The sequence below is a fragment of the Adelges cooleyi genome, unplaced genomic scaffold, assembly GCF_023614345.1.
Source record: "Adelges cooleyi isolate 19-005CV unplaced genomic scaffold, UGA_ACOO_1.1 ACOO_flye_CR_arks_rails_tigmint_CR_PRNA_23, whole genome shotgun sequence".
Lineage (NCBI taxonomy): Eukaryota > Metazoa > Arthropoda > Insecta > Hemiptera > Adelgidae > Adelges > Adelges cooleyi.
In genome coordinates, this window is record NW_026095893.1 from 14313329 (window position 1) to 14335708 (window position 22380).

The window sequence follows — 22380 nt, forward strand, 5'->3', positions numbered from 1 at the left end:
AAGGTAAAACCTTTTTTATTTTTGTACTAAAATCATGGATTTTACTTATAACGGTATTCTCCCTAATATTTAAAAATATAGTCTCCCCAAAATTAAAACATAGTTGCGACCAAGTTGTTTTTGTTTGTTGTATGCTTTATTTATCATTAGGGCCGTTATTAGTGTTCCACCGACTACTGATATTTATGTACATGAAATCAAGAATTCAGTAATCAGATATCGGTATAGCCTATATTTATTTTTATATAAAAACTTTTTTTTTTTATTTATTATGTAGGTACAATTAAATTATCTGCATTTAATAGCACGGACGTCGGTGTTTTCAAAGGATCGGAAATCAAAGGTCAACCAGCTGTTTTTATAAGCCTGTACGCGTATCTGAACGAGTAATCTTTTAGTATATTGGGTTTACTGGGTATAATAATCACAATTATCGCTAGAGGGTAAAGTTTAATCGAGTTAATTAAAACGGCGACATTTAACGCACGCCGAACTTTGTGTAATTCGGAAACGATCGGACAACGTGTTTATTTAATCACTGTGCAGTGTCTGCTGGAGAGTGGGGATCGCTGTCTATCGATTAATAGGGGTAAACTCTGTTTCTGGGAGTCCACAATAGAATGGGCTACCCAAAGTCAAACTTTGCGCATAGCTATTAAAGTAATTTTAACATAGATTGAATTTAAAGTTTTCGGAATAGCGAAACGGAGTTATAATCAACTAATTTGTATGTGGGAAAACGTTAGAAGAAAACAAATTATAAATAACCTACAGACGTGTCAGGTTCGACCGGCATATGCAACGCAATATCTGTAACAACTGTGAATAAGTGTGTAAGTCGAATTTTGGTCAAAATTGACTAAATACGCTAGTATGTAGCCGGAAACGCTTAGCACACCTTGAATAAATGTCTAACTCGTTGGACCAACAAGAGAACCTTAAGAGTGATGTGAGCTCCTGATTTTTCTAACTTGGCCTTTTTTTTTTACTATTAAAAACATTTTCTAAGTTCTACATTCCTAAGGTATGATTTGTCGACAATTTTATTATTTTTACCTAAGTTCTGCAATTTTGATGTAATTAATGAATTGTTAAACTGTAATATAGCTTAAAGAGCTAATAAAAAAAAATGTGGGCCAAGACAGAATTAGCATCGATTGTTAATTGTTTAATTCAAACAACATCAAATTTAATTTTACTGAACTCTACCCTAATAGTGTACAATTACTTCAATAATTTAGAGAAGACGATTTATTTGTTAAAAATACAGCAATGAAAAACAGCTCGACGACAATAATTATGAGGTAGGTACTTAAGCTGACGAAAATACGTTTATTTGTATAAAATATTGTAAAGGATACCAAAAATAGAGTAAAGGCGTATCAAATATATATTTAATAACTAAAACAAGAACGACGTAAAGAAATGTTTAAATAGTAGATTTAACGAATTGTATGAATTCAAATTAGGCAAAGCTGTTTAAAAATATACCAATTGTATGATTTATTATATTCAGTGAGTTGTCAATTTGGTCGTTTAGAATTATTTAAAGTGGTTGCTTGACAATAGAACATATATATTTCTATGGTAAAGAATAAAAATTATGTATAAAAAAAGCAAACCTGAAGATTTAGTTAAAAATAAATATAGATTTTGAATTATAAGGTGAGGAATCCCGTGGAATTTTTATATAAGGTTACAATACGCATTTCATGCAAAATTTAAATCACTATTTATTATGTGTGAATAAATAACCATCAATCATGCATATTATACAGGGCCAGGTCTAGATATTTTGTTGTCGCAAAAAATGAGTACTACAATGTTCTACTAATGTTAATATTGTACAGTTAAAATTAAAACCAAAACCTCTTCAACTTGCATCCAAGTTAAATTATTACAAATCTCCTTTTCGATAAATAATTTTGATTTTTGGGTTTAAAATTAAATAAAACGTACAAAAATAAAATTCACTATTTCGGTTTTCGAGTTAATTCGTTTTTCGCACTAGTTACAACTTTACCGCAGTACGACACGCTAAACAGCTACATGTACATTGTACAAAGGAAACAAGCACAATTAAAATTGATCGATAGACTAAATAAAATTCCATACATTGAGTAGAGACAAAAAAAATATTTATTGAGATTGTAACGTTTAAAATACTTACTCCAAGTAAATACGCTTAAATATATTTGTAAGTTTATTTATTAATTTTTAAGTAAATACATTCAAAATTCTTTCTTAATATAAAAACAACATGTTTTAGCTTCGATGTTGTTTTTACAATGATGTGTTTTTATTTTTGTGTCTAGGCCCACGATATCTCGTAAACCGCTTAACTGATTTCTTCGTATCCTTTCCCTATCAAAATCGAAAAAAACACCTAAAAAATTTACAAATTTTTCAACTTAAAATTACGATGATCTATAACTTTTTTAAAAATAGTCGAAAGTGTTCCAAATTTATATGAATTATTTTTCAAACATAGTACTATCGATAAACATTAACAAACCATAAATATGTCATAAACCCTTTCCCTTAGAAGGGATAGAATTTTTTTCTTTATTTCACTTTTTCAAGCAAAGTTTTAGAGATTTAAATCTGAAAATTAGACCGAAGGTAGATCTAAAATGGAACTATAACATATACATTTTTTTTAAAAATCTGTAGTCAATTTGTTTTTTTTTTATTAAGGAAAACCCCCAAAAATAGGGTAAATTTACACTTTGGCCGTAGTCAGTTTCTAGGTTGCTATGTGCGAGTGAATCAACAGTCAACAGGTAATGAAAATATTTGTATTGTATTGTTAATTACGATATATGGGTAACTATGACAGTACATTTTTTATAGACAGACGATCAACCCTTATCGTATCCACCCTGCACAAGACTAAGTATTAAATTTTAAGTGCATTATTGCTGGTCCCGCGATATCTTCTAAACCACTATAACTGGTTTGAACATACTATCCACAGATTCGCATCGAAGCGTTTATTTAAAAGTGATTTTATCACTTTCAGTTATAATAAAATCTGTAGACCTGTGACCTCTCCGTCCCCACTATGCCCCGACCCCACTGTTTTTTGACAACATGTTTTTTTAACTTCAATTTTGTATTTATGAAATATATCTTAACAATTCGGATGTTCGCCTTTTTATTTTTGTAAAGATTGTTGTTTTCTTTTTAAGATCAATTAGTTGCACTCAGATTTTCGCCTACTGTGTAGTTGGCTAATCGTTATTTAAACCACTGTCGATGGCACGTAATGTAATATAACCGTTGTAGGTGATGTGGTTTAATCGGCGTTGGCGGTTAATAACAACAATAATAATTTACCCTTCGAAGATTTCAGTTGTTTCCTGTGTTAAGCTTTAGACGTTGCACTCTGTGTTCGGGTAGGACGTAATAACAAATGGTATTTTACTGATGTTACCATTGTTTCCTGGCCTGTATTGAATTACATAATGAAGAGCCGAGTTTAGCGAAAAGGCGAAACACGAGTTGGAAGATAAAACCATATTTATTTCCGGACGGCCGCACGTGCTACAGTTTTCACAATAAATGATGTATGATGGTCAAAGATAGAAGTTTTGGACGTTTGAGCGGCAGGATTTTTATTCTCTGACATTACTTCGCATTGACAAGACTTAAGAAGTAGAAAAATAAAAAAAATAGAGAGTAGCAAATTAAATTTTTATTATTTTACATAGATTGTGTATACGTGAATTTTTTTTTTGCGTGGAATATACACATAATATGTTTGTATATCTTTGTTTTCGAGTTTCGAGTTCCGCTATGAATAGCGGACTGTTTTATTTAACATAATAACTAGGTAAATACAAAAATCGTGTGATTATTGATGATAATATAATAAAAGACTATTATGGTAATGCGACTGCATGAAATATAATAATGCATAACAGTAGAATGTAGGATTAAAGTGCATGGTACATGCAAATGATACTGAATTGCAAACAAGATACAAAAACAATTAAATAATAAGAAAATGTCAATTATATGTGATCTTAGAAAAAAAGTTAAAGCAATTAAAAAAAAGTAAAACATTTTTTTTTTGCGTTATTTATTGTTAATGAATGATTGGATGCATAGGAAAGGATCATCTCCAAAACGCTGTTATCTTTCGAATAGTTGTTTTTACTCTAAAATCACTATGGACCGAATAAAACGTATTCTGCGTAGCTATGTTTAGATGATTTTTTTTTTAAACGCTGTCAAAGATGCTGTGATAGTCTGAAAAATAAATTAACTACAAAAAATAGACCTAATTACTGAACTAATAATTATACATCACAATTTAACCCTTAAATTAAGATTTTGCAAAAAATTGTCTATACTTTACTCCTTATAAATGACCGGTGTGACATGACGTCCTCTTAAATACAAGTGTATTGAAAATTCGGATATCCGTGTATTTAATGTTTTGAATATCCTTGTAAATACGGCTATCTGGTGTTTTTAACTAAACGTGAAATAAAGACCTCTGTACCCAGTGACTATTTTGAACAACATGTTGGGGGATGTTTTTATGTACCTCCTTGAAGTCCGTATTTTCTATTTTCCTATTTTTTGTATAGACTCTTTTTCACTATTAATTTAAGCCCTCCCCCCTCCTTCGACCACTAAAAACTTACTTATGTTAGTAAATATTTATAATATAATTATTGTATATAATTATAAATTAAAGATTTTTACTGATAAAATTTAATATTTGATTATAATATATTCTTTATATACAAGTTTTATTATAACAAAACTAAATTTAATTAAACTAAAATCAAAAAGTAATTTTTTTTTATTTAGTTCTTGTAGTATATCGTCGATCTCTATGATTACGGTTTTTGCTAATGACCATTGGGTGCCGACTGCCGGGCCAGTTCTACATTTTTTTTGCCCAGACACCGCGAACACCCCCCCCCCCCCCAAAAAAAATACGCCACTGTCTGTACTAATCAAATACATAATATTTTTTATGAGAGACAACATTCAGTTTGAAAATATATAGATTCATACGCATATATACGTTTAAAAATGTAAAATTACTTTCCTACGTACTCTTAAAGCTTTAACCGCACTAAACTCAACAGAAAAAAATTGGTTAGTATTTGTTAAATAAAAAAATATTTTTGGTTGATAGGTCACTATGATTCTACGGTGACTAAGTGTAAACCAGCAAATTACAGGCTTTGTTAGTAGCCGTGACGATACCTGTTTTTACAGCGACGACGACTTAGGGTTTCCATTAGTTGTCCGCCAACATGATTTTTTTTTATCTTCACTGCGCCTTATTTTGAGTTTAGCTCGATCTCTTCTTCTCGCGATAAACCTTAAACCCCGTTTCGGATCAAAACGACACACGCAGCGTCATTTGCGTTTAATTTCTGCCATTTTCTCGGGAAACACTAAATTAAATTTAATCAAGAGATTTTGCGCCGTAAAACACAAATCCTATCGGTTTACTGTCTAGCAGCCAGAAAGTGTGACGTGTAACTAAATAACCCGCATCAAGTATTTATATGCCTTTCCCAGGATTAATTGTGATCCCGCCAAAGCCTTTTATTTACTTAATTATCGGTAACTATATGTATAGTATAATGTTCGACCTGTGAACACAGTCAACAAAAAATCGGAGTTAGTATCTTTATTTGGAAATAAAGTTAGCACAGATGTTATGTGGATGTCAATAATCAAATTCTCTATATTGATCGTAATACGTTAAGGGTTAATATGATAAATTGATGTTATATCTGTCCAAATACGATTCATACCAATGTCAATACTTAATAATTAATATATTGCATATCGCGTTTTTTGGACTCGTCGTCTTTGTCCGTTGAAAAATTCAAAAATGTGTCATAAAATGTCAAAAGTTACACAAAAAGTTACAATAAAAATAACAACGTTGTGATAGGCTCAGATTTTTGTATACTTGGCGGTATTATAGCAACCACCTAGGTTTACCCAATGGACATAAAAATGAATTTTGAAAAGAAAACTTTATATTTAGCCTCTTAACCATAAGATTTTAAATAAATCTATTTACAATTAAATTAATCGAATAATAATTCCTTTAACGGATTGCTATCACCAAATCAATTTAGTTTTCCAATTATAACATCCTAGGACCTAGAATAACTCAAATTAATTTGGTAAATTACAATTACTACCCAACCCTAATGTTCATTGTAAAACACACAATTTGTTTCACTTTTGTTTTATAATATTACAAATTATCTCTTTTTTACTTCATCACGGTGTCCATTCCAAATAAAATGTTCCCCATACTAGTTACTTAAAACGACCCTTATTGTTTATTCTAATGCTGATATAGTATAGAATGTAATATACAACAGATATATTATAACTTATAAGTAATGCATACAAAATTGGTTTCTAGTGTATTTGAGATCCCACTTCTAAAATAAATACAATATCAGAGGCGGCAGCATAGTTTATGCTACGTATAAGAAATAAAAGCACTATAAAAAGCTAGTGGCTTTATTTGCCTATATTGAAACCGTTGTTTTTTATCATGATCCCAAAGATACAAGGTTTTTAAGAATTAATTTGTATTAAACATTATAACATGTATGTAATATGGCCATTTTCAGAATAATGCTGTCTCAATAAAATTGCTTGATTGTACTAATATTTCCAACAGTCACTTCTTTGACAGTAAAATTTTGATTTATAGATAAGTAAAACTAAACATGGTTATTCTTTAACGCTTAATCACTCATACCGCAACGGCTATTTTTAAATACATTTTTTTGTATAATGTTTAAGCTCATAAAAAAAAAAAATACTGTTACCCTCGAGGTTAGTAAATATAAAATAAATTACAATATGTCACATAAAAAAACCAAAGCTAATTATCTAACGTCAAGGTATTTCATAACTGACTACATATAAACTGAACAATTGAAGTACTGCTATTATTAATAACGTTTAACCAATCCCTCGTGATAAAATTAACGCTGCTTCAAACGATAACGATTTTTCAACGTGAGCAGTGTTGAATGAAATTAGAGAACAACTATAACTTTATCAAATCAGTAAACATATTCGTTTAGGTTTTCACAATAAAAACATTATACCTAATTAGAAATTTTTAGATCGTTAACATAATAAGTAACAAGAAGTAACTGTTTGGAAAATAAAATTATAAATTGATCTTAGTGTAAAATCTTAAATCATAGAATAAAAAAAAAAATAACTAAATTTAAATTAGAATAATATAATTGCAAGGCCTAAAGCATTATTCGGAAGTTTGTTTAGAATACAAAATGCACTCCAATCATAACTTTTTAAATTAAAGTTTAAGCGACTACAAAAAAAAGCGAAAGACAAGAATCAAAATCTATATTTATATAAAACATAATTAATGTCTATTACCTATTATTATTGTTTATGGGACACACTTAAAAATTAAAACCAATAACGGTGTATTGCTATATTATTATTATTTGTTTTTTCATTTTTTACTTCTGAATTGGAGGTTAACAGTATTATTATAAAATAATATCGTTCTATACTTTATTTTCAAGGTATAATGTTTTTGACATGTGCTCGACCAGAGGCACGTACCACGTTATCTTACGTGCCTGTCGAACAATTTTCTTGGATTATTGATTGTTCAATTAATGACAATTATACAGAACTATATAAACAAATATAACCCATTTTTGTAGTATGTACACGAGTGCGGTAATTGTTTTAAGCAAAATCTTTATTTACCTTTTACAACAGATACATCTTCTTAAATGCACGTTCTATTATACATATACATATTATCAAAATGACATATGTACTTCATATAATGTAACAGTTAATGTTTAATCTCAAATCTAATTTTTCATTAATAATAATTAATAATAATATTATGATCATCTTAATAATTTGCTTACATTAGTCTTGTGTTTATTTAAATACAGTAAATATATTATTACATTGTTTATTTATTTACTAAATTTCTTACACCCACGGGTTTAAATACTAGTAGTAATAACTTTATACAATTACTATAACTAATTCTATACTAAATTTGATCCATGATAATTTAACAGATAAACCATTTTTTCATAAAAAAAAAACAAAATAAAAACTGCATAAATATCTATTACAATTATTTAAAATACGGTTTATTGGCTTATTTAGGACTTACTTCGTACTTATCACCGTGATCACAGATCATATTTATTGTTATCTGAGGGGTCAGAATTGACTTCCATACATGTTAGATACGGCAATGGGCTCGATAATAGAGGTGTTATTATTATCATATAAAGCTATGAAACCTTGTTAAGCTTTATACAACTTTGTGGATAAAGACTAACTGGCTTTATTACTTAAATAAAACAAATATACTTATCGATTCTTCTTCGGGATGATTACAATTATTATATATTATGTAAACTGTAAAGCATAAGCAAAAACAATAATATATCAAACTACAATAACGACAGAACTACTTAACAACATAAAAAGATCACGAATTATTTTCATTAAAAAAAAAAAAACCGTAGAAATGAGACTGTGCATAAATAATCAAAACACATCAGCTGTAAAAATGTTAAGGATTTTAAATTGACAGACCAGTCATGTCGACATAAAATAAATTATTATTACAAGTAATTAGCATTTACATAAATATAATGTAAAGAGTAAACGGGAACCTTAATCTATTACAATATATAAATCAATTATATGCGATCTGAACTTAACTTCAAGCCTTGGACGGCTTGAATGACTTTTAACGCCACATTAAAAAATTATAGACATTATAAGCCATACTAGTCTAAGAACAGTGATAGAAACATTTAAATAATCAGTCTTGTTTACAGTAATTAATTATATACTATAAATAGAGAAGCGATATTAGAAATTAATAGATTCGACGTTTTTATACATGTACAACATATTTTTTTCTTACTACTCAAACTAGAACTAAAAAAATAGAGAAAAATAGTATACAAATAATAACTAGAAAACTTACTAATACACAATCAATATATAGTGCAACATTTTATTTATTATAAACATAATATGTAATGTATATCATTACTTAAAGCATACTAAAAAACTGGACAGCAAAAAAAACACCAAGGGTTATAAAATAATGTCTTTATAAAAATGGTTTAGGACGTAAAAAAAAAATACTAGATATTAAAGAGCCAAAAAAACCACTGTCAAAACTGGTACTAACAATGTAAAAAATAATTACAGCTTCAGTAACCATTCTTATCACAATAATAGCGCTGCCAATTATAATACAAGAGGAACAAAAAAAATTACATCATTGTAAGCGACTCGTTAAGTATCGTTTTACAAATTCAAAAAAAATAATCTTAAACAAACAGCGAATTGACAGCACTTATTTGGATACTAATATATATATTATTAATAATGTATATATAGTATATAAATAAAATAACCAGACAAAAATGGTTATGAAATATATATAGACCTGCCACGAAAAGAATATAGATAACCTAATATGTGATGACTGATAACTATAAAAACCAATTTACATTCACCACAATAGAAAAACGAAATATTTTTTGGAGCCAACAATTGATTGAAATAAATAAAATCAAGGGATCACAGACAAGACGGCAAACAATAATCCTAAATAAACATCAAGTAAGCAAAAATACTAACCAGGATTAGAATCGTATACACAGGAATAACCTAGTTTCTTAATGTCCAAATAAAATCCCTTATACAGTAGTGTCCAAATGACTATTATACACATATTCTTAGAATTTCTACAACGCCAATAAACTGGGAGAAAATATAACAGTCAACACAGTGACAATCAATTTCGACGCTTCGGATTTCAGCCAGAAAATTAATTTGAAACAAATTAAATGAAAACAGTGACTTACAAGTTACTAAAAAAAAAGTCATATTAAAAAAATCAACTGTTTATACTTCATTTTAAAGTAAAAATATGTTAAAATATATATAAGGCATATTAAAATATGTTAATCTGTAAATATTTATTTTATTTAATTGGTATTTAAATTAAAATTAAGATAGAATGTAAAAGGAAAATTACCGAACTATGTGTATTAAACTGAAATAATAGTAAAACCAAATCAATTCTACTATAAAAATAAATATCTACTTGGATTTTTTTACATAGTATGAAAGTCCAAAAATTGTATTAATGGAGTTGATAATCAATATATAAAAATATTTTTTTTTTTATCGCTAAAATGAAATAAGACATTTTAACTTTTAATTTTTTACTTTTACCCGGTTACCACAGAATTGTACATGATAGAAAGAATACATTTTGTAGTATCTAAAAGTTAGTTAGATTAAAAGTCCACCTACAGTTTTTATGTTTGCTTAGTTTTAGCAAAATACTACATCAGTGTATACTATTTTAAGTCCAGTTATACTATTACAGACCGTTAGAATAAACTTAAGTTCTTTCGTTTGAAGTTAGGGTAGTAAGAGATTTAATTTTAACACTTAAAAAAAATAACACGTTATTAATGCAGTCAGCGCTATATTTAAAAAAATCGAATATAATGGTTTCAATTTTTCGAATTCATTGTAAAACTTTCAACATCAAAGAAAGCTTCAAATATTATTTTAATATTATAACAATAACAAGTCCCAAGTTTTTATTTTAAGCGTAAATCATTGTATAACTCACTTCAAGCGAAAAATATTATTGTTACAAATGGTTTATTCAACTTTGAACCACACTTATTCGAAACGTAAAATTTACATAATATGTATTTTATGATAATTAACTAAACTGACTCATTGACATTCTAAACAATTCTTGAAATTTTGTGAGTCACTGACTTATGTTCTCAAGAATAAAGTGGGTATATTTATTACCTACAGAATCAATTTATAAACTAGGCTATAATATTAATTTGAATATAATATTAGTTCCACCAAATTCGTACGTTTGTCCAAGAAACCTGCGACTTCATAACCCCTTAAAAAAAAAAAAAAAAAAAAGCCTGGGAGTTAAATTGCAATATTGTGCTTAGTGTTTTGGTCGCCATAAAGTGTGATAAGTAGGTTTGGGAACTTATTATGCAACAAATCGATTGTTGAAGCCATAAGTCTTGAATACTTCATATAAAACTATAACGATTATGGATTGCGAAAATAATAATAATGCTGCCAATATAAAAAAAATAGTAAAATTCTAAACACTTCAAATCCAGCTTTTTTTATGAGTCACTCTTTAATATAAACAAAATTTACATTTATTTTAAGAAACTAAAGAAATTTAGAATGTATGATGAAAACACGAAATTTTTAGGTATGGCTTATTTAATATATCTAAGTAACATGGTGAAAGCTAGGTCATTGATATATTCTTCCTCACTCTTTCAAACTGCCCCTAAACGGTTTTCCACTTAGCGCTTCTAATATCAGCTATTCAGTTACATTTGATTTCAGTTATATATCCTTTGATTGTTGTTGCTATAGATTTTACTCAATACCCTCTCTCCGTCCAAACTTACATTCTCCATTCTATTTTCAAATAATTTTAGTTTTTCTATACACTAATACTTTTTTCTATCATGTTGGCTTATATCCGACATACAGACTAGTTTTAATTGATATATATTATTATAAACGTATGTACACTATGAACTTATATAATGCCATGCATTCATATTCAATAAAATACTGACATATTTAAACTATTTTATTGAAGTTCTAATACGTATTTTTAAATTAAATTAATAATATTTAATTTAACTGAATAAAAGTCATTTATAATTATTTTTTCTATGTTAAAAACATGTAGGTGTAGTCTCCCTAAAAAAAGGATACATTTTTTTTTAAATAAACGAGTTAATTTATACATTTATATTTATTTTACTCAATCAAGTGTACTGTATAAGTAATTAAACGTTGTGGCTAAAAACAATATTTAATTTGACTCAACCTAAAAGAATATATAGTTCATACATACTTTTATCATTATTAAGTAATAACGCCATAACTTTTTTTACAAAAATATGAGAAGTTTTAAAGAGTGGAAACCGGATCGTCTAGTAGAAAAGGGAGTAGTTATTAACTCATATACAATCTATTTTGTAGAAAAGAACCAAAAAAGTTTATGCGAGTATAAATGTTAAAGTGATGAGAACCAAGAGGATAACAGTGACATTATTTAAAAAGAAGTCTTTGATCAAGACATATTTTATCAACGAGAGCTTTTACTTAATGTGGGTGTTTTTTTTAATTTTTCATAAATTTTTGAAAGAGCTATCGAAGAAAATCAATGAGCATCATCCATAAGAAGTCATTTCAAATATAATTTCCATTTTGCTCACTTTTAATTGTATCATTCATGAGTATTTTATAATTAAACGATTTCAGTTAAATTTAGAAATTGGCGATTATTTAATAAAAAAATATCGCTTTTTGGGTATTTGCTTACAATCAACCTACCGGGCCATTATGAAACAATTACGAATTATTTTAATTTTATAAGTTTAAATATGTTTAGAACAAATTACGTTTTCATTCTAAACTGTTGAACTTTATCAAAACATTATTTTTTTATTTAAATAGATTATTAGAACTATAAAACATATAAATACATTTCTAAATTCTACAAGTTTTACTTTGAGATCAGTACTAATTTACCTAGATTATAATTATTTAACAGAAAAGAAGCGTTGAACGTTATTTGAATTTCTTTTCATGTTTCACTAACAATAAGTAGCAATTCCTAAAGAATAATTTATAATAAAGTTTTAGTTTTTAGCAGATTGAGAAATGAACGTCTTGGGTTCATGCCCAAATCTCTGAATTAACAGTATACTCTACCGACAGAACACATAGTGTTAAAGAAAACAAAGTGGATTAACAGTATGTACAATCTACAATGGAACTGACGTATTTTGACCTAAATCATACGAACACCAGAATTAGAGTTACCCATATATATGATACTTAAAAACAATCGTAATGACAAAAAATATATATTGTGTTAAGTGCGAGCTATTCTCAGCATACGTCGAAGTCAAATAACACTGTTTATAACACTTTATGATAATATAAAATATCATATAAATAATAATAATTATTTAAGTAATACGATTATGATTTTGATTAATTTTACCGACACGACAAGAAAATAATATTGTTAAAATCCACGGAGTAAGAGCATTAACGCTCAGCATGTCTTTATTTAGCACCAAATTACTCGAAAATCGAGATAGGAGCCCTGGAGTGCAGATAATAGTATCACACATTTAATATAGACGATAAACAACATTTAAGGCACACGAACAAGTAATATTAATTGTGTTATATAATTATAAATAATGCCACGTTTCCTTATTCCTCTTAGGAGAGGGTTAAAAAAAAACATACGTCCACGTCCACACACCGTCAATGGCAAATTTTATTAACGTTTATCTTGAATGGGTTATGTCTATTAATATAATGACAATACTTAATATAAAAAGGAAATGACATTATTACCTAGTTCTGGTTATTATTTCCTACCGATAGCAGGAACTAACGACAAGGAGGTGTAATGTGTAATTATTCTCACTTATTTTTTAATTGGAAAAAGGGCACTCTCTAAATAGTGTTACATATTACCTTTAGAGAATTGGATATGGTAAATTTAAACCGAAATGCTAAAAAAGTGATAAAATCACTTTTAAATAAACGTTTCGATGCGAACCTGTGGTCCAATAAGTTGAAAATATATTATACACATTTTTTAATGTTTTTCTCGATTTTACAGGTACGATTTATGATCTACAGAGTTGCAACACAAAGAAATTCAGCCGATCAACAAAGATAACGTGGGTACAGACACAAAAAAAAAATTAATAATAAGAACACTTCATTAAAAATACAAAACCTTCTCAGCTCCGCATTAGAGCAAAAATACTATTTACATTGTATAAATATGTATTTGTTTTATATAGCATGTAATAAGATAAAACCAGACAATATGATTGCCAAATATGCTTCGTAAATGTCGACTGATAAGTAATAACTATTGTCGAATCTATGATCATTTTACGATACAATTACCACCGGTTCGGTTTAAACTTTAAAGTTTAAGCCCATTTCCATGCTTGATAACCACAAGGTCTCCTCCGAAAATAAATCTATTTTGATTTTTTTAACTAGTCATGACACATTAGGTTATTTACAAAAGGAAACTAAAGGGATGAATTACTTTATCCAACACCATTAAATAAATAATTTACAAGTTTATTTTTTCGGCGTCACAAAAAATTTGATAAAATTTTTTTATTGCGATTAGATTGGGAACTGTACAAATTATAAACGACGTAACACAGTTACGTGTACAACCAGTAAGCTATTTATAATACAACAATAATAATTGTACTTGTACACATTGTAATAAAATGATCATAACTAATTTCCGCCACCCCCTCCGTCTCGCGTTCTAGCTTTTCAAGTACTGTTTAATAAACTAATTATTTTGATATTAAGTAGAAGTATAAAAGAGTATTTAAATGTTTTTCCGTGTTGAAATAAAGTGTTTTATTGTCTAGATTTTATACTAAACATAATATTTTTCTCGATAATATGTATTAAATAAAATATTGTTTAATAATTTCAAACAACTGTATTGTATCGTAGAAAAAAATAAATACGTATAGAATGTGTTATCACACAATAATATAATATAATATTCATATTAAATGCTTGTGAACTTTAATATTAATATTCATAAATTTACGCAAAATACATTGTTATTAAATATTTGTTCATAAAATTATATTAAAACTATTATAAAAAGTATCACTGTTCGTTTCGAGAGAAACATTTTAATATGAGCTTATATTACTCAGTTATTCAATTCAGTTTCATATTAAACAGGAATTTTGATTTTTCATTGATTTAGACTAAACAAATTACCCAGAACTTGGGAAATAATGTTCGGAATTATAAATTGATATATTATTATAAAACCAGTTATAATACTCGTACTTTGTGTTATATCACACTTAGATTATAGTTATAAATCGAGTGGACCCGTGTAATGGGTAATTCTTTATATTTGATTAAAGTTAATTACTTAAATGTCATAATTGCATAATTTAAGAAGACAATTCGTTTCCTTTTATTAAACCGCATAATACATATTTATTTAATGTGTAAAAATGTTATACATTTTAATGTGAACAGAACACTGAATTTGTAGATTTCATAGTATAATATATGAGTATAATATTCAAGGTTAGTATTTATTACATATCAATTATGCACTAAAACTAACGATAGATTATATAATATTTATTTAATAATGACAATTTATACCAACATACTGTAGTTTACACCTATATTATATAGATAGTGTAACTTTTGATTTATCATTAGTGAATTCGCTCATCCACTTATTTAATAGTTACTTCTTTTATAAAATATACATATAGTAGGCATTTGAGTAACTAAGACTATAATAGTTATTTTTTAATAAAAACTTAAACTTTTGCATTTCTATATGTGGGAACTATGCAAAATCGTGTGTCATTTGTTATATAATGCTATTTCAATTATTTGTATTAGATGTTTAAATGACATACAAAGAAGGGAGAAGAAAAAATTAAACTAACTACTATGTGAGTCCTTCAAAAATGATCGCCATCTTTAACATGAATCTCAGTAAGGAGATAAGTTGCAAACGGATTTATGATTGTTAACTTTACCATAAGCCCATAGAACTGTCACTATATTGCTCAAAATGAAAAGGCTGAAATGACGCTGCTGTAATGTAATTTATATAGTTTACTTTTTTCTAATTCAAAATGTTTAACATATCGTAAAACACATTTAAAATAATTTATCTTATGTGTCAATATAAATTATTGAAAACGCGCGAGAAGCTTAAACAATGTCGTCGGAAACAATATTATTATACGAAGTAAAACTAAATGAAGTATGACAAACGGGGACTGCAAAGAAAATTTGTATCGTTCGAACAGCTTAAAAAATTACTAAGCAGATTCCTGGTAAAATGCCAATGCCAGCTTAGTTTCTCCTTAAAACCGTAGTACGTGCTCATATTTAGGTAAATTCGATAAAAAAAAAATAATAATAACAATGAAAACTAAAAGTATTCAAAAAAAAGTTAGCCGGCTCTGTACCGCATTTTATTGTATCTACGGTATGTTTTAAATAAACCAATTGACACATATTTTCATTACCACTTTAGAAAACTTTGGACTAGGGCGAAAAATAATAATGGTAATTATCTCGTTTGTTATTGGCATCCCAACGGACTGTCGTAACTTTGCAAAAGGGTTTATTAGGTTTTCAAATGTTTATATTACACAAAGAACAACGACCTAAGTGCAAACATTTTCGAAAATGAGACTTTCGCGGTTTTGCGATAGGGAACAATTAATCAATTATAAAGTCGATAGAAATAAGACAGCGAAGAGTTAATCAATTAGTTTGTCAGAATTAGGTATCTGGTTTTTTTTTCGTACATACACAACTGTGTAAAAAAAAGTCATCGTTTCAGTTTACTCACTTGTAAAAATCGACTCTTTGCGATTGTTGCCGAAAATATTATTATTATTACTGTCTATCACACCATACATATTATGTGTATATAAGACGGGCATTTTAGATAATCTATGCAAACATGATATTTACCTTTAGTGTGTGTTTTTTGTGTGTAATACGAGCGCGGTGACCGCCGCACAAGAACGGCCGGGGCAATAATAATTGTTATCAAAAACACCTGTTGCTCGGCCGTTGAATACTTTTCGTGTCGCTCCGTGAACGTGCGGACATAACGAGACGCGTGCGATTGGCAAAACGTCAAAACCGCGTGTCGCAATGCCAGTTACCGACTGGGTAAAGCGTCGTGTCGTCTATGCCGTACTAGCGCCAGGGATTTTCGTTGCTAGCGCCACTGCACGGCCTCTACGTCGGGTCACCAGGAGCCGGCCGAACCATCCGTATATAGAGTCTCAGCGGTGAGTGTGGTCATTAATAGTTAAACGATGGTATATTATCAATATTAGCAGTGCGAGAAGAACGTATAGCCGATTTCATTGTTTATCTGCCCCGCCACGTTGAAAAAATACATAATAAAAAATAATGTACTTAAAATTAATTATTTAGTTTTGTGCAAAAATAAAAAAGGCAAACATCCGAATTGTTAAGATATATATTTGATAAATGCAAAATTAAAGTTAAAAAAACATGTTGTCAAAAAATAGTGCATAGTGGGGACGGAGAGGTCACAGGTCTACAGATTTTATTATAACTGAAAGTGATAAAATCACTTTTAAATAAACGCTTCGATGCGAATTTGTGGATAGTATGTTCAAACCAGTTATAGTGGTTTAGAAGATATCGCGGGACCAGCAATAATGTACTTAAAATTTAATACTTAGTCTTGTGCAGGGTGGATACGATAAGGGTTGATCGTCTGTCTATACAAATCTACTGTCATGGTTACCCATATATCGTAATTAACAATATAATAAAAATATTTTCATTACCTGTTGACTGTTGATTCACTCGCACATAGCAACCTAGAAACTGACTACAGCCAAAGTGGTAATTTATTCTATTTTTGGGGGTTTTCCTTGATAAAAAAAAAAAAAATTGACTACAGATTTTTGAGAAAATTGTATATGTTATAGTTCCATTTTAGATCTACCTTTGATCTAATTTTCAGATTTAAATCTCTAAAACTTTACTTGAAAAAGTGAAATAAAGCAAAAAAATTCTATCCCTTCTAAGGGAAAGGGTTAATGATATTTTTTTTGGTTTTTTAATGTTTATCGATAGTACTGTGTTTGAAGAATAATTCATATAAATTTGGAACATTTTTGACTATTTTTAAAAAAGTAATAGAGCATCATAATTTTAAGTTGAAAAATGTGTACATTTTTTAGGTGTTTTTCTCGATTTTGATAGGGAAGGGGTGACTTTTTTTAATTTTCGGCCCGCTAAAGTACCTTCCAGGTATGATTTCTGATCTATAGAGTTGCTATACGAAGAAATCGGTTCAGCGGTTTACGTAATGTTGTGGGTCCAGACACAAAAAAAAAAAAATTAAAAAAAGAAACACATCATTGTATAAACAATACCTTCTCAGCTCGGCATCGAAGCTAAAATAACTCCAAAATTCGGACTTTGTATACAGTATTTAGTGCTATTTTATAAATCGTACTTAAGATACTGTCAAAAATAACGCCTATATACGTGTATGTACGTTATATCGATGGAATAATAATGCACGGGTGTGATACATGCATATGAGCTATTATGTGTGGAATTGATTATATTATTCATGACGTACATGTATCTGTATGGTATTATAAATGTTCAAAATTATTTTCTGTGAAATTTTCCACATTCACGGACTATGCCGTAGTGATGTAGCTAAAAAGCACATTTATATTTTAGGCTACGTGACTTTTAAGACTTGTTGACATTGTCAAAAAATGTTTACAGCCCATTTTCTAGCCAACGAAGTGAATGAACGATGTTTAACTTCAGAGAACAATACACAATACGAATACATAACCATTTGGAATAAATTAACGAGGGGTAATTTAAACAAATTCTATGTTGGTTTTAACAAATTAACATAATATATGAAATCAAGATAATAACATGTTCATTTTAAGTTTATACAGCTGTAACAAATGTCCTGTCCCCAAATTAGAATTTCGACGAAAGGGTGAGTTTTTAAACTCTAGTAGTCAAACATGTACCACATTTATCAACACGGTTGCAAAATGACTAAATTAGGAATTTATATAGGAGTACAAATAAAAAGTTATTATTGATAAATAAATAAAAACAATTTTTTATACTGCCCGCATTACATAATTGTTATTTTTATGAATGAATCGCATTCTTATAGAGTATTTTCATCGCCAAATTATAAATGAAATTACTGTAAGATACAAAAAACTGTTATGTACTATACTTAGTACTGGCTACCAACTAGGTACAGCTATTTATATCATGCAGCTAAAACCTGAATAGTTCGAAACTCAAAAACCTATATATAGAAGTAATAACTATGTATCCAATCTACATAAAACTACATAATTCATAAATATGTAAATCAAATAGGTAACGTTTCGCGTATAGCTCACATAACACTATATTTTTTAAATTACTTTTTAAAGTCAATATCATCACAAATAAAAAAAGAAAAAAAAGGAAACATCATAGTAAAATTAATACGTTGTTTCAATTAGCATTAAAGCTAAAATAGACTTGTACTGGAAAATTAGTTTTAATAATAATATTTATGGCATTATTATACATTGCTGTGATTGAAATCTACAGATTATTGAACTAAAAATTAACATAACCTATTGTTCACAGAAGAGTTGGCAAAATGATTCGTTATTTTCTATTTTAACCATTTTAGAAGAACTACTATATGATAGTATGGAAAGTAATAAAATAAGATACTTATATAGTTTAATAAATTAAAATATTAAAAAAGAAAATATGATTGCCCAAAAACACAGTAGACATTAATGAACGAAATATTATAAAAAAACCTCCACCATTTCGAGAGGCACGACAAAAGTCTGAGAAAAACGAAAAATAGACTGAACCATCCTTTAATAACAAGAACTCGGAGTATGACTGGAATTATCAAATACAAAATAAAATCCAGGATAAAATTGCCGGTAGTAAAAGTTTACCAGGAACACTGTTAATATACACCGAACATATACCCAGAGGCCAGAAACCATTCCGTTCACAAGCTTGCAATATGGCTTAATTATTCCATCATCAAACAAAATCATTAAAGAGCAGACCTCTTTTGCGTTTGGTTAAAACAACATATATAATAGAATTTCAAAATACGTTGTTATCGGCTAAAGAATAACACAATAATGTTTAGTTTGTAGCCGAACTAATAACATATTAACGAGTAACTTACATTTCTTCTTGCATTAATTAATTTACAGCTGTATACTACAAACACAAAAATATGAAAAGCATTACTTGATATTATGTACAGGATATTCTGTAAAATATTCAACGGCTCGTAGGAATTTATTTTACTGGAATTGCATTACATTTAGTTATTGTATTTTCTATAGATTTTGAGTAAAATAGAAAACAAGTCATAGATTTTGGAATATATGATTTACGTTAATAAATATTCTTTTAGGAATACCGTTGGGTGAATTTAGTTTTAAATGAAATACAGGAAAAGCTTGTTGAATTAAACAAAGTGTTTAAGGTCTTCGACATTCCGAAAAATGATCAACTAGCATACAAAGAACAAGAACACAGAAGAAACTACGTCTTTCTGATCAACTAAAAATCAAAAGCGGTCTTTAATCTACTGGGTGATCTTTTAACATACTACACCAGTTTTTTCTATTAAAATACATGATATTTTGTATTTTTTCTTTTTGTTAATGCTAATACTACAATGTTAGACACTATTTTAATTTTTACCTCTTTTAGTATTTTCTAGAGCTTTATCAACTTTTAAAGTTTAAATGGTAACGTACATATTTTATACATTTTTAAAATTAAGAATAATTTGCTAAAAATGTTGAATGGTCGATAACCAGTTTATATTAAATAGGCCTATAGATAAATAATATTATCCTAAAATACTAAAACCCCCACGATCTGAAAAAGACTACCGTCCGCTATAAAATTACCCGAAAACATGTAAGTGTTATGAACGGGGGGGGGGGTTTACCTCATTCAAAATTGTAATGAGTTAAAAAGACAAATTATTAGAAATTCTCTCTGAAGGGTATTGCATGCGGTCTGTTTAAAGGAGTTTTGTATAGGCAATATTTAAGAAAAAATTTACCGGCTAATTTGTATAAGCTTCAGGGTATTATTTTAAACCATAACCTGCATTTATATTATTTTGCATTGAAAGAATAATATTATTATTTGGTATACAGCTTAATTTCATATCATTGCTCGGGGAATACTTCTAATTACACTCAAAAATATTGTTCAGTTTGAGAGTTTTATATATTAAGGGGAATTCCATAACGCACATGTTTTTTACATGCTTTCCAGTAACTTAATCAGGCCTGTTTCACAAATACACAGTTCCCGTGACGGTTTACTTGTGTAATATTATATGTTATCGCGAGTGGTGCCGTGTCCGAATTGCGAGTCCACACGGTTCAAAGTTAACACAGTAGACATGTATACCCGTGTTGCCGTGTAAGTGTGAAAGGACCTAAGTAAGTACGTTTGTACGGTTATTTATCAAATCTTGCGATTTATTTTTTATATTTCTTAATTTTCTTTTTATTACATTGGAATGGATGGAACTATATGGAACATCGAACATATAATAATATTTAAATAAATCTATAGCTGTTATAATATATAGTTCGATACTACCGACGCGACGTGTGTTTGTCAGTAAATAAAACCGACAAAAGAGACAGAATGATTAATGCAAATTTTTCAGTTTTTTTTTATTTTTCCGTAAGAACCGGCATGACGTTGAAATATGATCAATTGCATTTTTACTGCACGCGTGTATGCTCAAGCCTAGACAGTGGGCTAAATTGATGTAGCAAAATATCCGTCGCCATTGATGAGATGACAACTTAATTTTGTGTAAATCGTTCCTTTGAAACACTACCCCCTACCCCTCTTACATTATACAAATCAAACTTTTTTTTACAGTATTACATAGTATAGTAATAATCCTGTACTTTGGAACAAGTCAATATACGTCATAGTCTATTAGATTCAATAATTAGAGCATCTAACATAATATCGTAGATTAAACATACTAGTATATTTAAGTTTCCTGATTACTTGCCAACGTTTGTAAACATACAATGTATTTTTGCTCAATGTTTAAATATTAACGTTTGTATGTACTCGTTTATATACAAGTTCATATTCATAATATTACTAACGTTTAAATTCCGCGAACTGACTATTTAACAAAGTAAAATTTCCTCCGGATGGAAGTATATGTATATTATGTCACGATTTATCCAGTTTATTCGTAAAATATTATTGTATATATTTCATAGTGACGGCAAATAAAAAAAATATGATCAATATAGTCGCAACATGTAAAGTAAATTTCGAATCTGCACATAATGTTACATTACATTTGCTGTATAGGAGCGAATGATAAATGCTCTGGAATGGTCGACGCGAGGGTCTAGTTGGCTTATAACGGAACGGTCGGTGGGATTTTCGAATGCACAGAGTATATAGATATACAAATATATTATCCACTTGGTACACAAACATGCATACATGTACATTTGTAATCGTGTCGGACATACTAGTGATGTACGGGAATTTCATTGTAAAGGTGTTAGGGCTTTCGACTTTGGAGTTTTGCTGCTGGTGTCCGCT

At 28.7% G+C, this 22380-nt stretch overlaps 2 protein-coding genes across 2 annotated transcripts in view; both read right to left on the minus strand.

Annotated features, from left to right (window-relative positions):
* Positions 1–16854, minus strand: part of LOC126835626 (neuropeptide CCHamide-2 receptor-like) — a 108225-nt gene extending 91371 nt beyond the window's left edge. Inside the window, exon 1 of the mRNA XM_050568329.1 lies at positions 16672–16854. The gene's annotated coding sequence lies outside the window, so the exon portion shown is untranslated. The remainder of the gene's footprint in view (positions 1–16671) is intronic.
* Positions 1–22380, minus strand: part of LOC126835628 (farnesol dehydrogenase-like) — a 216733-nt gene that overhangs the window by 55819 nt on the left and 138534 nt on the right. The gene's annotated exons all lie outside the window — the stretch shown is intronic.